This window comes from Camelina sativa, chromosome 5 (genome assembly GCF_030686135.1).
Source record: "Camelina sativa cultivar CO46 ecotype springtype chromosome 5, ASM3068613v1".
Taxonomy (NCBI): domain Eukaryota; kingdom Viridiplantae; phylum Streptophyta; class Magnoliopsida; order Brassicales; family Brassicaceae; genus Camelina; species Camelina sativa.
This window is the reverse complement of record NC_141884.1, coordinates 22,196,694-22,213,303: the sequence shown is the minus strand read 5'-3', so window position 1 is coordinate 22,213,303 and position 16,610 is coordinate 22,196,694. Positions and strand designations below refer to the sequence as shown.

At 37.5% G+C, this 16,610-nt stretch overlaps 1 pseudogene; it reads left to right on the top strand.

Moving 5' to 3' along the window:
- The first annotated feature begins 7,107 nt into the window (after positions 1 to 7,107).
- On the top strand, positions 7,108 to 9,157 carry LOC104787175 (putative cullin-like protein 2; annotated as a pseudogene).
- Positions 9,158 to 16,610: the final 7,453 nt, after the last annotated feature.

The following is a 16,610-nucleotide window of genomic DNA, read 5'->3' as shown; positions in this document are numbered from 1 at the left end:
TTATTTATTGGACTAACACGTTCACAAAAAAATATGTATCAATAAATTTATGAATATATATTTTTAAATTATATTATATCGTAATAAAGTTATGATTTAGGTGATAAATTTATATTTATCATGCTAACTTAATTATTATATCAAAAATATAAAACTACCGGTGAGGTTTTCGATTGTTATTTGAGATAGTTAACTATTTTATTAGCATGATATATACTAATATAGTTTTTAGTAACATGATAGAACATTAACAATGCAAAATATTGTATGTTTAACGACGAAAACACTGTTTATAACTGATGTAAGAACAGGAGCTGAATTACCGGCTGTAGCAGTAGCTGAAGTATTACATGACAGACTTTTTGATGTACAACCTGAAGAACTTCCCGATAAACTGCCTGAAGTACTTTTTGGAGAGAACCAGCTTGTACCAGTTGAGGAGAACTACGATATCCTTCCGATATGTGCAAGAATCAGAAACAAACATACTTTGGAGCTGACCACTGGAACTAGAAGTGATGCGGACCTTCAACGGGCTGAAAGATCATATCGTTGGAATGGAACCGTTGCACTCTTTTTCTCTTATCTAGGGTTTTTCCCAATGGGTTTACCTAGAAAGGTTTTTAATGAGGCAACATACTTCCACATATCTTCCTACACACATTCCAATGTGGAAGATCAAAGAAAGTCACCCTTGTTTTGAGCTAGTTCAAGGCATGGTTCAGGGAGCCCTTCCGCAAGTCAATCATCACTCAAAATGGACCTTTCCATAAATGGCTCAAACCAAAGCATCCCTTGGCGTCCTGGAGAGCTTCTATATCATTTGGAGACTTCACCACACATCTTAGGATGCACCCCACCTCACTTGACAAAGCCAAAGTGCAACTTTCCTTATTTGGATCTGTTTGTCTTTATGACACAGTGGCTTTTTCCTTATTCAGTGTTGCGCCTTTGTGAGACTTTCAAGACCATCCAGAAGCTTCCTAGAATGTATCTAGACGTCCCAAGAAGCCACAACTTCGGCCCCAAGTTACCAAGACTCAAGGTGCATCACAACTTTCCAGATTTGGCCGATATTCTCATTCAATTTTCAACGACCATAATTATCATTAATTGTGGAGATTTCTTTCTTTATTTCAGCATATAGATGTTGTAATTGAGCCTCTATATAAGCTCTATCACGTTTTACCTTTGAAGACACGTTTTTGAATAATAAGAAATTCCAGTTTGCTTCAACACTTTGTGTTTTGAATCAAATCCTTGTTCATGCGAGTTCTAGGTAGTTTGTGGAATCAAACAACTTAGGTTTCGTGTAGAGTCTCTGATCCTTGCGAGGAATAGCCCTTGGATCATATTCTCTAGCCCTCGGTGTTGTGGAATCAGCATCAAACCGGTTACTTTCCACCATATCGCTTCCGCCAAGCTTCTAAGTCTTTGAGTCCGTGAGTCTTGTCTTGGTGGATTCTGAGGCTTGTATCATTGGTATCAGAGCTTAAACGCTCCTATCTTACTAGGTTATTTTGTTTTTGTTTTTTATTTTAATTCAGTTTTAAAATTTCATACAAAAACCATAAAAAAAAAGTCTGTTTTCATTTGTATTATTGCTTGAATTTTATAAAATAAAAAAAATAATCATAAAAATTATTTTCCTTCTGTTTTAGCTTATATAAAGTCTTAAAAAACCCATAAAAAAAATTTGTTGTTAATTTTAAAATTCGTTTGCTATTTCTGATTTGAATTCTGTTCCGATCTGTCTCAGTTTTTGCTGTTTGGCTTAGTTCAGATATCTATTGATCTCTCTTGTTTATCTTTGAATTTTGCAAGGAACTATGGGAGACGAAAATCCTATCACACTAGAGACCATCATGACTGCGCTCACTACTATGAACGTCAACATGACAACCATGTCAACACGGCTCATCCAACTGGAGCAAATGAATCAGAATGCACCACCACTCATCCAAGGAAGGAACCTGCAGCCTGAAGCTCAAGGAGGCAACTATGATCCTCATCAAGAAGAGGAACCACCAGACTTACAACCTCAACAGCAGCACGTGGCCTTTGATCAACCCAATCGAAGAGCTCAAGGAGACCGAAACCGTGTTCGTGAAGATGAGAGAAACCTACCACCTGAAGTGAAGCTCACTGCACCTACCTTTGCGGGAAAAATTGATCCTTCAGCTTACTTGGAATGGGAAAAGAGGATGGAGCACCTCTTTGAGTATTATCACTACACAGAGCCAAAGAAGATAGCCCTAGCTGTTGCAAGTCTCACGGATCATGCACTAGCTTGGTGGGACAGAGAAGTAGCTGAGAAGAGGAGGCTTAGATACCAACAAATCACACGCTGGCCTGACATGAAGTTTGAGCTTCGCAAAAGGTATGTACCACCTCATTATTACCGCGATTTACTAAAACAATTTCGTGCTTTGTTTCAGGGATCTAAGAGTGTAGAAGAGTATTATGAGGAATTTGAACTCATAAGAAGCCGTCTCGAGCTTGAGGAGACCGAGGAGTCTCTCATGTCCCAGTTTGTAGATGGCCTCCAAGATCGTATACAACGCAAAGTGGAGGCGCAGCCCTACCACTCCTTACAGGAAGTTCTACATCTCGCCATGCAACGTGAGCAACAAATAAAAAAAAAGACAAATCCCCGGACTAAAGCCAAAGACACCTCGTGGAGCCAGCCACAACCCACAACGGTTCAAGCACCACCACCGCAAACTATAGACAAAGGAAAATCCATTGTTGTTGATTCTCGTTTCAAATCAAATGTTCACCATGCCGAGCAAGGTAAGTCCTCTAACCCTCAAAGATCACATGAAATAATTTGTTATAAATGCCAAGGCAGGGGACATGTGGCGAAAGAGTGCCCCAACAAGGGAGTCATGGTGATCACCACCGACGGTTATGACTCACAAGATGAAGTCGATCCAGTGCAAGCCGATGCAACCACCATCTATGCCGATGAAGGCGAGCTGCTAGTCATACAAAGAGTACTCTCAGCCCAACAAACAACGAATGAGCCTGAACAAAGAGAAAACTTGTTTCATTCTCGTTGCACCATCAAGGATAAGGTATGTCACTTAATTGTGGATAGTGGTTCCTGCACTAATATTGCTAGTGTTACTCTTATTGAGAAGCTAGGACTCAACACCACTAATCACCCGAGGCCGTATAAGCTCAAATGGCTTAATGACAAAGAGGAGATAAAGGTGTCAAAACAAGTCGAAGTGCCATTCTCTATCGGAAAATACCAAGATCAAGTCTTGTGTGATGTTGCACCCATGCAAGCTGGGCATGTTCTACTTGGTAGACCTTGGCAATATGATCGTGATGTCCAACATAATGGGCGTACCAATCACTATTCGTTTAGCCTCAACAACAGCAAGTTTACTCTTGCTCCATTAGACCAAAAAGAAGTTCGTGCAATGCAAGCAAAATCAAAGGTATGTGCTAATACACGGTTTAGTTGCTATGTTGATAAGTCCTATTTTCCTCCAATCACGGATATGACGCACTTGTCTTTGCCAAAAGACCCACTTTCAGATTTTGGAGCTAAAAAGGAGCAACTTATAACACCCCATGGTGTATCTATCACGGTGAACCACACACCTACACTAGAGTTGAATGCCGTAAAAGGAGTCTACCACTCAATGCTGCTCCAAGATGAACCACCTGATGCACCAATCCGCCATCAAGCAAAGCAATACCACGGTAAGACTTTAGAGTCCCAAAACCGCATGAAAGCTAACTTGCTTTCTCTTGATCCAGATAAAATAGTTTCGAGGTCGAAACTCATTCAAGGGGGAGGGGATGATGTAAGAACGGGAGCTGAATTACTGGCTGTAGCAGTAGCTGAAGTACTACATGACAAACTTCTTGATGTACAACCTGAAGAACTTCCCGATAAACTGCCTGAAGTACTTTTTGGAGAGAACCAGCTTATACCAGTTGAGGAGAACTACGATATCCTTCCGATATGTGCAAGAATCAGAAACAAACATACTTTGGAGCTGATCACTGGAACTAGAAGTGATGCGGACCTTCAACGGGCTGAAAGATCATATCGTTGGAATGGAACCGTTGCACTCTTTTTCCCTTATCTAGGGTTTTTCCCAATGGGTTTACCTAGAAAGGTTTTTAATGAGGCAACCTACTTTCACATATCTTCCTACACATATTCCAATGTGGAAGATCAAAGAAAGTCACCTTTGTTTCGAGCTAGTTCAAGGCATGGTTCAGGGAGCCCTTCCGCAAGTCAATCATCACTCAAAATGGACCTTTCCATAAATGGCTCAAACCAAAGCATCCCTTGGCGTCCTGGAGAGCTTCTATATCATTTGGAGACTTCACCACACATCTTAGGATGCACCCCACCTCACTTGACAAAGCCAAAGTGCAACTTTCCTTATTTGGATCTGTTTGTCTTTATGACACAGCGGCCTTTTTCTTATTCAGTGTTGCGCCTTTGTGAGACTTTCAAGACCATCCAGAAGCTTCCTAAAATGTATCTAGACGTCCCAAGAAGCCACAACTTCGGCCCCAAGTTATCAAGACTCAAGGTGGATCACAACTTTCCAGATTTGGCCGATATTCTCATTCAATTTTCAACGACCATAATTAGCATTAATTGTGGAGATTTCTTTCTTTATTTCAGCATATAGATGTTGTAATTGAGCCTCTATATAAGCTCTATCACGTTTTACCTTTGAAGACACGTTTTTTGAATAATAAGAAATTTCAGTTTGCTTCAACACTTTGTGTTTTGAATCAAATCCTTGTTCATGCGAGTTCTAGGTAGTTTGTGGAATCAAACAACTTAGGTTTCGTGTAGAGTCTCTGATCCTTGCGAGGAATAGCTCTTGGATCATATTCTCTAGCCCTCGGTGTTGTGGAATCAGCATCAAACCGGTTACTTTCCACCATATCGCTTCCGCCAAGCTTCTAAGTCTTTGAGTACGTGAGTCTTGTCTTGGTGGATTCTGAGGCTTGTATCAATAACTAGTAACAAGAAAAACACTTTGTTCAGTTGTGGTTATTTACTTACTTATCATTGTAAATCACATTTTACTGCGATAAGTTTATAAATAATTTGGTAAAAATATATTTATCACGCTAAATTATTTATTATATGATAGTATCTGTTTGTATACTTTTATAACGTAGTTATTGCCTTATTTTATATATTATGATATATTTATTTACAAGATACTTTAATTGTTAGATTAAATTTATATGCTAACATTTTATATATGTTGTTAATTAATTTGTTATCTACACATCAAAACTGAACTCACAAAAATGTGACAATAGTAGCCATCGACGATTCATCTTTTTTGATCGATTAACAGCACTAAAACCTTATTTCACGGCACCTCTGCCGTTTCCATCTCCGTTTCAGCCCACCGATTCGTTTGATCTAAGTTCACAACACTACCTATTTCTCAGCTGTAACTACCGCAACGGAGAGAATCACCACCACCGAGAGAATCACCACCACCACCATCAAACACTCACAACTAATTTTGTCAATAAAACTTAACCATCGCTTTGCCAGAAAACTTAAACATATATTATCATCTTCATCGTCGTCGCATCCGTGTACGACTCTGTTTTGATTTTGTGTTGTTGAAACCTCACTCTGTTTTAATTTTGTCACGATGAAACTTTTGGCCAAAGGGATAAGGCCTTTAAAAAATAAAATAATATAGAAATGCATTTAAGGTTTTTGACCAAAACAAAAAAGAGAGAGAGAGAAAAAAAGTATTTAAGGCTATTATTGTCTCATGCCTCTATACGTATATGTCAAACAGGGTGTAGGAGAGAGAACTAATTATCAAGTCTTCTGTGGGTACAGATTGATAATACTCATTATAAATTATAAAAAAAACGAAAAATACTTAGGTTCACCCCTAGGGGTGAACCTCTCCATTCATCCCTTTTTCTCTCAGCCAATCAGAATCTTCCATCTAATATTTCATTTAAAAAATAAATCAAAATTAAATTAAAAAGCAAATCAAATTAAGGAAACAAATTCTGTATACTTTTAATTAAGAAAATTTAAATATTAGCTTGGTTTAGATTTTTAAAATTAGAATAAAATTATATGTCGGTTTGGGTTTACAAATGAATTGGTTAGGGTTTAGATTTTACAACTAAAACGAAATTATATGTCGGTTTGGTTTTACAAATGAGGTGGTTAGGGTTTAGATTTTACAATTAGAATGAAATTATATGTCGGTTTGGGTATAAATGAGATGGTTAAGGTTTAGATTTTACAAGTAGAACAAAATTATATGTCGGTTTGGATTCACAAATGAGATGTTAGGGTTTAGATTTCACGATTAGAACAAAATTATATGTCGGTTTGGGTTCACAAATGAGATGGTTAGGGTTTAGATTTTACAAGTAGAACGAAATTATATATCGGTTTGGGTTCACAAATGAGATGGTTAGGGTTTAGATTTTATATATGTTGGTTTGGGTTTATTAAAGAGCGGTTTAAATTTTTTTAATTTTATAATAATATATACAGATTTTATTTCCTTATCTTATAAGGGGGTGAATGGAGAGGTTCACCCTAGGGTGAACCCAAGTATTGTTCAAAAAAACCTATGTGGCATATTATAAAATATATTCTTTTTCCTACTGTTAACGAAAAAAGGTTAAAATAGTTCTCTTCCTTAGCTCTATACCTACGTTTCTCTACTACGACGCGCACTTCACAATCAACTGTTCACGATTCTTATAGTTAATCGTGGTGAAATCGGATTCGATACTCCTAAATCTTCAGAATCTTCAGGTACGTGACGTCTTAGTTTTTACCTCCGCTTTTATGTGTTTAAATAATTTTTTTTTTTTTTTTTTGAAAAAATGTCTTTAAATTATAACTCTTGATTAGTTTTAGTTTATGGTTCGCGGTAAGGTTAGTGTCGAACGTTAAGGTGGTTTCTAAAGTACCGATAATGATTATCTTTCAAGAGCTAAACTCTATTGCAGTTATCTTAATTATGTCTATTACTTTATTAAAAAATTTGATTACTCAAGATTGCTTGAAAGAACTTATCAAAAAAGAAAAGATAGCTTGAAACAGATTCAAGAAGGATGGTCCTTAACTTTCAGGAAGGATGGTCTTACATACAGAAAGGTATTACCAAGCTAATAAAAATTATAGAAGGAGAGCCTGAACCACCATTTGAAGTTACGCATTATATGAAATTATACACGTACGTAAGCCTTCATATGTAATGTTTGTTTGTGAACAGCTCTATATATACGTACGGGTACCTACAACAGGAGCTTCTTATGTATGTAACAGGACTATCTACAGTATGTGCATTCAGAGTACCGATGATGATTACTCACAACAGCTTTATGATAAGTTTCGCCAAGTAATTGAAGATTATACTATATATCCAAACAGTGAGTACCAAAGTTTTATGTCTTGGCTTGATTCTTGGATATTGTGCAAATAAGACATGTTAAAAAAATCCCTAATCCAGCAGTTTAATATTTCTTTTATGTGTTGTTTAGGTGTTGCCTTCTTTAAGGGAGAAGCATGATGAATATATGTTAGAAGAGCTTGTAACGAGGTGGAATAAACATAATGTTTTTGTTAGATGGTTAGCCAGATTCTTTAATTATATTGACCGTGACTTCGTTTGTCGGAGAGGCGGCGCCATTCTAACACTGAGAGAAGTTGGTTTGACATGCTTCCACGACCTGGTTTGTCATGAAAATTCCTATATGTTCTAATTTCTCACTGCCTGTGAACCTTTTTTGTAAGCTTCGATATGCAATTATTTACCTCAGGTTTATCGTGAGCTGCACTCCACTGCCAAAGAAGCTGTATTAACACTTGTAAGAATTTGGTATCAGTAATGAAAAAATGTCTGGTTCAGCCTATAATTGTTGTTTCTATCTAACACAAATGGTATTTGCCAGATTCATAAAGAACGGGAGGGCGAAGATATTGATAGGGAACTAGTGAAAAGCTTAGTAGATGTCTATGTGAAGAATGGGATGGGAACTTTGGAAACATATGAAGATGATTTTGAAATATTCTTGCTTCAAGATACTGCTTCTTACTATTCTTCCAAGGCATCAAAGTGGATAGAGGATGATTTTTGTCCTGATTACATGCTAAAGGCATGTCTCCTCCAGTTACCATTCTTGGGACTGTGTTTTTCCTTCGGTTATATTTATTAACGTCAGTAATTTTATAACAGGTTGAGGAGTATCTGACAAGGGAGAGGGAGAGAGTCACTCATTACCTTCATTCAACCACTGAACCCAAAATAGTTGAGGTTGGTTGTAACACATATTCTCTGAATTATAATTGATTAGATGTATATATGCAAAACACTTATAGTGTTTGTTTTGTTTCTGAATGCAGAAAGTACAAAATGAATTGTTGGTAGTGGTTGCAAAACAGCTTCTAGAAAATGAGCACTCAGGATGCCGTGCTTTGCTAAGAGATTACAAGGTATACCACTTTTTATTATTATTATTATTTTATATTCTTAAGCAAATTATCATCTTCAATTAACTCTTAATTTCTATATTACTTTTAGATGGATGATCTCTCTAGGATGTACAGGCTTTATCATCCAATCCCTCAAGGGTTGGAACCTATTGCATACTTATTCAAGCAGGTTTTGTTTTTATATTAAACTCACCTGTAATTTGTTTCCAAATATTGATCTTTAATTGATTCATGACAATATTGGCTTTAATTGAAGATTTATATATATAGCATATCATTGAAGAAGGGACTTCCCTTGTAAAAAAAAACCGACGAGGTATCTACTAATCAGGTTCATATTATTTGTGCTCTGTACGTGGAGTCGAAAATTTTATAATTAGATGTTAGTTTACTCCCTTAGTCCCTTTCTGATTGCTAAGAATTTTCTATTCCCTTTCATGGCTTCAGGTAGTAAATGAGCTACAAGACAAGTACATGGTCTATGTCATTAAGTGTTTTCAGAACCACACCCTCTTCCATAAGGTGTGAATGTTAACCTCTATCTTAATTTTTTTTCCACAGTATCATATAATATTGAATGACCATAATTTCATTTAATGCATTTTGTAGGCATCAAAAGAGGCATTTGAAACCTTAAGAAGAGAGGGAGGAATTGAGAAGCTAGAGTAATTTAGAAAGAATATTTATATTCTTCTTCATATTTTCAAATGTCAATGTATTCAACTCTGTTTGTTAAAATAAATCATTTTGTAATATAACCAAATTTATATTTTATTACTTGCTATATACTACTCAAAATAAACAAACAAAATTAGATATGCATTATATTATTAAACATGGTAAATCATTAATGCCTACTAGATGTAACATCCCAGTTTCAAAAATTATCGTAGGACATGTAGAAAAGTTTAAAATAATTGATTTGGTTACTAAAGTGCACTTATTTTTTAGTAAACCATCCGAGATAATTCCATAGTTAAGGGTGTTCGAACTAGAAAAATTTCACAACGGGTGAAATACTAGAAAATGATTGTTGGTACCGTGTGATTGTGAGGACAAAGCACGGAAAATACATTTGGTGATTTGTAGCACCGGTACACAAGTTTTAAAACTTTCTGGATGTAATATATACCATCCGTCGGATAAAGTTTTGGACTCACATGACGAGAAAGAACGTGTAAGTGTAACCTGTTGGAATAAGCTTGAAGAAGCCTTGAGTGAGAAGATAAGTCCTAATCCTAGAATAATTGTGTTTACTAAGAGATAAGGTCTAATGTACTTAGGAGTTATCTAAGTACTAGTAGGATTAGGAATAAGAAAAGGTTATATAAGGATATGTTGAGATGTGACATAACTTATAAGGTTTTGTGAGAAGAGAGATTGAGAGCTTAAGTTTTGAGAGAGTTTCTTAAGCTAAATAAAAGTGAGTTGTGCTTTTAATTCTTGTGTTCATTACAAAACCTTTGTGTTCTAGATTTGGTATCAGAGCTTGAGTTTTTTACCAAGAAAACATGGCCGAGCTTACCGTAGCAACATCACGACCTAAGGAAGGAGGAGGATCTCCTTCTATTGTTTGTCCTATGCTAACATCGACTAATTACACCGTGTGGGCGATGAAGATGAGAATTGCTCTTCGAGTACACAAAGTCTGGGATGCCATCGAACCTGAGACCGAGCAGATTAATCCAGATCATAATGATATAGCTATGGCGTTATTATTCCAATCAATACCGGAAAGTCTAACGCTTCAAGTTGGAGAACTTGATACGGCTAAGAAAGTGTGAGATTCAATTCGATCTAGGAACGTTGGAGCTGAAAGAGTTCGAGAAGCAAGACTTCAAACTTTGATGGCAGAGTTTGAAAGACTGAAGATGAAAGAATCTGAAACCATTGATGATTTTTCAGGAAAGTTATCCACGATATCTTCACAATCAGCTGCTCTAGGAGCTAACATAGAAGAGTCGAAGATAGTCAAGAAATTTCTGAGCAGCCTTCCTCGAAAAAAATTCATCCAGATAGTTGCTTCTCTAGAACAAGTTCTAGATTTAAACACCATCAGCTTTGTAGACATTGTTGGCAGATTGAAAGCTTATGAGGAACGTATTCGTGAAGAAGAGGAAGTTCAAGAGGAACTAGGAAAACTGATGTACACGGAATCACAACCTAATCAACAATACCGAGATTCACAAACTAATCAGCCATACAGAGATTACAGTAATGAATCCGGAGGGTTTAGAGGACGAGGTCGAGGTGGAAGATCGTTCTATAGAGGACGAGGAAGAGGACGCTACGGTGGAAGAAATATGTCACAAGTTACATGTTTTCGATGTGATCAAACTGGCCACTTTGCTTCACACTGTCCAGATCGTTTGCTCAAGTTACAGGAAACAGAAGAGAGTAACAACAAAGATAAAGATACAGAGGATGCAGATGAATTGTTGATGCACGAAGTTGTCTACCTTAATGAGAAAGACTGTATACCAAGCAAATACGAGAAGGATCGCATATCAAGTAAGGTTGAGACGATTGCAGGCAGTGATAATATATGGTATCTCGACAACGGAGCCAGCAACCATATGACTGGGGATAGAAGGTATTTCAACAAACTTGACAGCTCTATAACTGGTAAAGTCCGCTTCGGTGATGACTCTAGGATTGACATTCGAGGAAAAGGAACAATTGCTTTTGTTGATCAGAATGGAAAATCAAGGACTATGACAGACGTGTATTACATTCCTGATCTCAAGAGCAATATTATAAGCCTAGGTCAGGCCACCGAAGCAGGGTGTGATATTCGACTGAGAGGAAACTACTTGACTATGAGAGATGATGAAGGGAACTTACTTGTAAAAACAGAGAAATCTAAAAACAGATTATACAAAGTCCAGATGAGACTTCAAGACAATACCAGTTTGTTTCTTGTGGATGTTAGTGAGCCAAGTAAGTGGCATGCGAGGTTAGGCCACATCAATTATGCAACCTTAACTTCAATGCTAGCGAAGGAACTTGTTTTGGGAGCACCAAAGGTTTCTGCTGGAAAAGAAATCTGTAGATCGTGTCTTCTTGGGAAACAAACAAGGCAGGTATTCCCTCAGGCAACTATGTTTCGAGCTAAACAAAGATTAGAACTTTTACACGGAGATCTATGTGGTCGTATTACCCCAAGTACGCCTGCAGGGAACAGATATATCTTCGTGATCATTGATGACTTCTCCCGTTACATGTGGACAATGCTACTAAAAGAAAAAGGAGAAGCTTTTCACAAATTTCATAAGTTCAAGGCTATGGTTGAGAAGGATGTTGTTGAGAAGATTCAAACCTTTAGAACGGATAGAGGGGGAGAGTTTGTGTCTACAGAGTTTAATTCGTTTTGTGAAAATGCAGGCATTAAGAGACATTTAACATCACCCTACACTCCACAACAGAATGGTGTTGTGGAGAGACGAAACCGGACCCTGATGGAGATGACTAGAAGCATCTTAAAGCATATGAGTATGCCTAACTATCTTTGGGGAGAAGCTCTTAGACACTCGACCTACTTATTGAACAGAGTATCAACACGAGCATTGAAGGACATGACACCTTATGAACTCTTCCGTGACAAAAGGCCTTCAGTCGAACACATTAGAATCTTTGGGTGTATTGCTTATGCCAAAGTAGAGAAACCGAACCTAAAAAAGTTGGATGATCGAACAAGAGAGTTAGTTCACCTGGGAACCGAACCTGGCTCTAAGGCATATCGCTTGCTAGAGCCACAGACAAGACGTATCGTAGTGAGTCGAGATGTTGTGTTCGACAAAACAAGAGGTTGGAATTGGGTTAAAAATATGGCACATGAAGAAACAGATGAGAGCTTCAGAATCAATTTTGGCATATTTGGGAATCATGGACTCCAAGATATCAGAAAAAATGAGACTGTAGTTGTGAACATTGATAAAGATACTGGGAGCGAGACCGATAGTGTTGAAATTCTTGATGACAAAGGAAAAGGGACACACAGAAAGAAAACAGAGGAAACAGAGCAACAAATCCACGAGACTGCAACATTACCTGCAGATATTTCGACAGAACCTATATTGCGAAAGTCAACACGACCAAGTGTTAAACCAAAATATTTAGAAGACTATGTCTTACTTGCAGAGGAAGAGGGTGAGTTTCTGTTATTAACACTTAATAATGAACCCATGAACTTTGAAGAAGCTATGGTATCTAAGGAGTGGACACGAGCGTGTGAGGAAGAGATAGCTTTGATAGAGAAGCTTAGAACATGGGAACTGGTCGATTTACCCTTTGGAGCAAAACCAATAGGTTTAAAGTGGGTGTTCAAGTTAAAAAGGAATTGTGATGGTAGTATCAACAAGTATAAAGCAAGACTTGTTGCCAAAGGTTATGTGCAAAAGTATGGTGTAGATTTTGAAGAAGTGTTTGCTCCAGTTGCTAGAATTGAAACCATCAGACTGCTTATTGATCTTGCTGCATCACATGGTTGGGAGATACATCATCTTGATGTCAAGACAGCTTTCCTTCATGGTGAGATTAAGGAAACAGTGTATGTATCACAACCAGAGGGGTTTGAGAAAAGAGGTAGTGAAGGGAAGGTCTACAAGCTCCATAAAGCTCTATATGGACTAAGACAGGCACCTAGAGCCTGGAACAATAAGCTAAATCAGATTTTAATGGAGCTGCAGTTCGTAAAATGCTCAAAGGAACCTTCGGTGTATCGGAAGAACATTGGCTCTAACTTACTTATCATTGGTGTCTATGTAGATGATTTATTTGTAACAGGAACAAGTCTGGTTGTGGTTAACAAATTTAAGGAGGAGATGGCTTCTAAATTTGAAATGAGTGACCTTGGAAGACTAACATACTACCTCGGGATGCAAGTTAACCAACATCAAGATGGAATCACGTTGAGTCAAGCTCGCTATGCTCAAAGGATCTTGGAGGAATCCGGAATGGCACAATGCAATTCTGTGCTCATACCAATGGAACCAGAGTTGAAGATGTCTAAAGCAGAGAAGGAAAAGGAGATCGATGCAACGACATATAGGAAAAATGTTGGTTGTCTAAGGTATCTTTTGCACACTAGACCGGACCTGTCGTACTGCATAGGGATTCTCAGTCGTTATATGCAAAGTCCGCGGGTGTCGCATGGTGCAGCTATGAAGCAGTGCTTGAGGTATCTTAGGGGAACCACTACTCTTGGACTATCGTATGGACGGAAGAAGGTGCCTCGGCTAATAGGCTACAGTGATAGTAGTCATAATGTTGATGAAGATGATGGAAGAAGCACCTCGGGACATATCTTTTACCTTGGTGATAGTCCGATAACATGGTGCTCACAGAAGCAGGATGTGGTGACATTGTCCTCTTGCGAAGCGGAATTCATGGCTGGAACAGAGGCGGCTAAGCAAGCTGTTTGGTTACAAGATTTACTGGTTGAGATCACTGGAGCTGCAGAAGAGAAGGTAATCATACGAATTGATAATCAATCAGCGATTGCTCTTACAAAGAACCCTGTCTTTCATGGTAAGAGCAAGCACATACACATGCGTTATCATTTTATAAGAGAAAGAGTTGAGAATGGCCAGATTGAGGTAGAACATGTTCCAGGAAATGAGCAAAGAGCCGACATTCTTACTAAAGCTTTAGACAAGACAAAGTTCAGAGAGATGAGGAGTCTCATGGGAGTGCATGACCTGACAAAGACAGTCTCCAAGCTTAAGGAGGAGATTGTTGGGATAAGCTTGAAGAAGCCTTGAGTGAGAAGATAAGTCCTAATCCTAGAATAATTGTGTTTACTAAGAGATAAGGTCTAATGTACTTAGGAGTTATCTAAGTACTAGTAGGATTAGGAATAAGAAAAGGTTATATAAGGATATATTGAGATGTGACATAACTTATAAGATTTTGTGAGAAGAGAGATTGAGAGCTTAAGTTTTGAGAGAGTTTTTTAAACTAAATAAAAGTGAGTTGTGCTTTTAATTTTTGTGTTCATTACGAAACCTTTGTGTTCTAGATAACCCACCAAAAAGGCTGTTTGAACGTCACATATATCATCTAAGACTGCAAATAATGTTATATGACATTTATATAATTCAATAAATTTCAGTTTTAACTATATTCTTCACTGCTCAGTTGACCGCACCGCCAAAATTTTGAATATTTTCTTGGCCAAGTACACGTATTTCTACTTGTCTTCGTGTCTTCCCGTGTCTTCGTTAATTTCTTTAATTTCTTCCTTAGCCTCCCGCGTCTTCGTTTATTTCTACGCAACTCTTCGTCACTATCAAAGATTGGTACAGTGGCGGAGCACGTTGACCGTTGGTGTGACACGTGCCCCACTCTATTTTTTGTTTTCCTTGAATAAATAGTGTAATAAGTAATAAATAGTCTCATTAGTTCTGGTGTTTGTGATTGACGATAAGTATATAAGATTAGTTTTAATTTTTGAATATCAATACAATTTTGATGCATATGTATAAATAACTAGATTAGGACCCATCCGAAGTGCGGGTTTAGATTTTTTAAAATAAAACTAAATTTAACAAAAAATATAAAATAAATATTTTTAGTAAGTAACAACTATCTATAAAAGTCAATAGATACCTGGACTCATCTGCAATAGCATGAGCCGGAATCCCATTATTCAGTCGCTCAAATCCTGTCTCCCGTCTTCATTAGTTGTTAATCTGGAACCGGAAGCTCAGGATGATTCTTTGATTCTTACCTCTGGAAGATTGGAGATGCGGCTCCCTCTAACTCTTTCTCTACAGCTGATACCTGGACTCATCTACATCCTCCTGGAATTAAGGTTGACTGGTTTGAGTCGGTGTGGTTTAAGGGTAGAATTCCCAAACATGCCTTCATAGCTTGGTCAAACTCTCGGCACATGCTGCTTACTCGAGATATGTTGGTAAAATGGGGTTTTGCGGTCCCATCTACTTGTCTTCTCTGCAACTTTATAGATGAAACTCGTCAGCACTTATTCTTTGATTGCTCATATACGAAGGAGGTCTGGCATCATTTTACTGGTAAAGTCCATCTTTCTCTTCCTTCTACCTTTGAAGATGGGGTCAGATGGTTGAAGAATCCATGTAGGGATAAAACATTACTTGGATACTTCGATTACTTTACCAAGCATCAGTGTACTCCATCTGGAAAGAACACAACTCCCGAGTTCATTCATCTATCTCCCGTCCAGCCTCGGCATTGATTCAGGAGATCAAGAACATCATTCGAGCTCACCTTGGTCTTCTAACTCTAAAACAAAGGCTCTCCAATCCCGGCGCTTCTAATTGATGGTTCTTTGAAAGCAACCAATGTGCATTCAGGATTGGACTGGTGGTGTTGCGTTGGTGAGGAGTGAACCTTGTTGTTGGGGGCCAAGTCTAAGATGGAGCCCCTCCCCCTACATTCGGAGTTAGAAGCGTTGTATTAGGCATGGAGCGGATACGTGCTGCAGGGATCGCTTGTCAACATTTCGAGACTGATTGTGCTGAGTTACTCACTATGGTCCAGTCCCCTAAAGATTGGCCGTCCTTCTCCAACGTGCTCGATGAGTCCTTCCAACTATTCTCCATCTCTTGGATCCCGCGTGCGTCAAATACGAAGGTGAATTGTCTTGTCCGTTCTTCGCGTTCTCTTATCTCTGAAGTTTCTTTTGTAAACCCCTTCCCTCCGTTCTCTTGTCCGTTCTTGGGCAACTAACCAAGGAATTTTCTTTAATTTATTGTTTGCATGAAAAAAAATAATAAACACTTTTAGTTAAGAAAATTGTTGTAGATGAATTCAAATTTATTAAAATTAAATTAAATTTAACAAAGAATATATATTTATTTAATTCTTTTCGTAAGTAAACACAATGTATAAAAGTAAAGAGATAAACTTTTAGTTATAGAAAATAGTTATTTTTTTTTGCTATAATACACTAATGTATATCAATTTACAAATCTACTATCTGCATTACCAATTGAAGTGTATTTGTACACAAAAATATATTTTACAGTTAAAATATACTCATTATTCTTTACTACTACCAACAAATAGTCTTCATGAACATATTAAATAATCTATTATATGTCTCTTCACTTTAACATTTTTATAATTACAAAAACACATA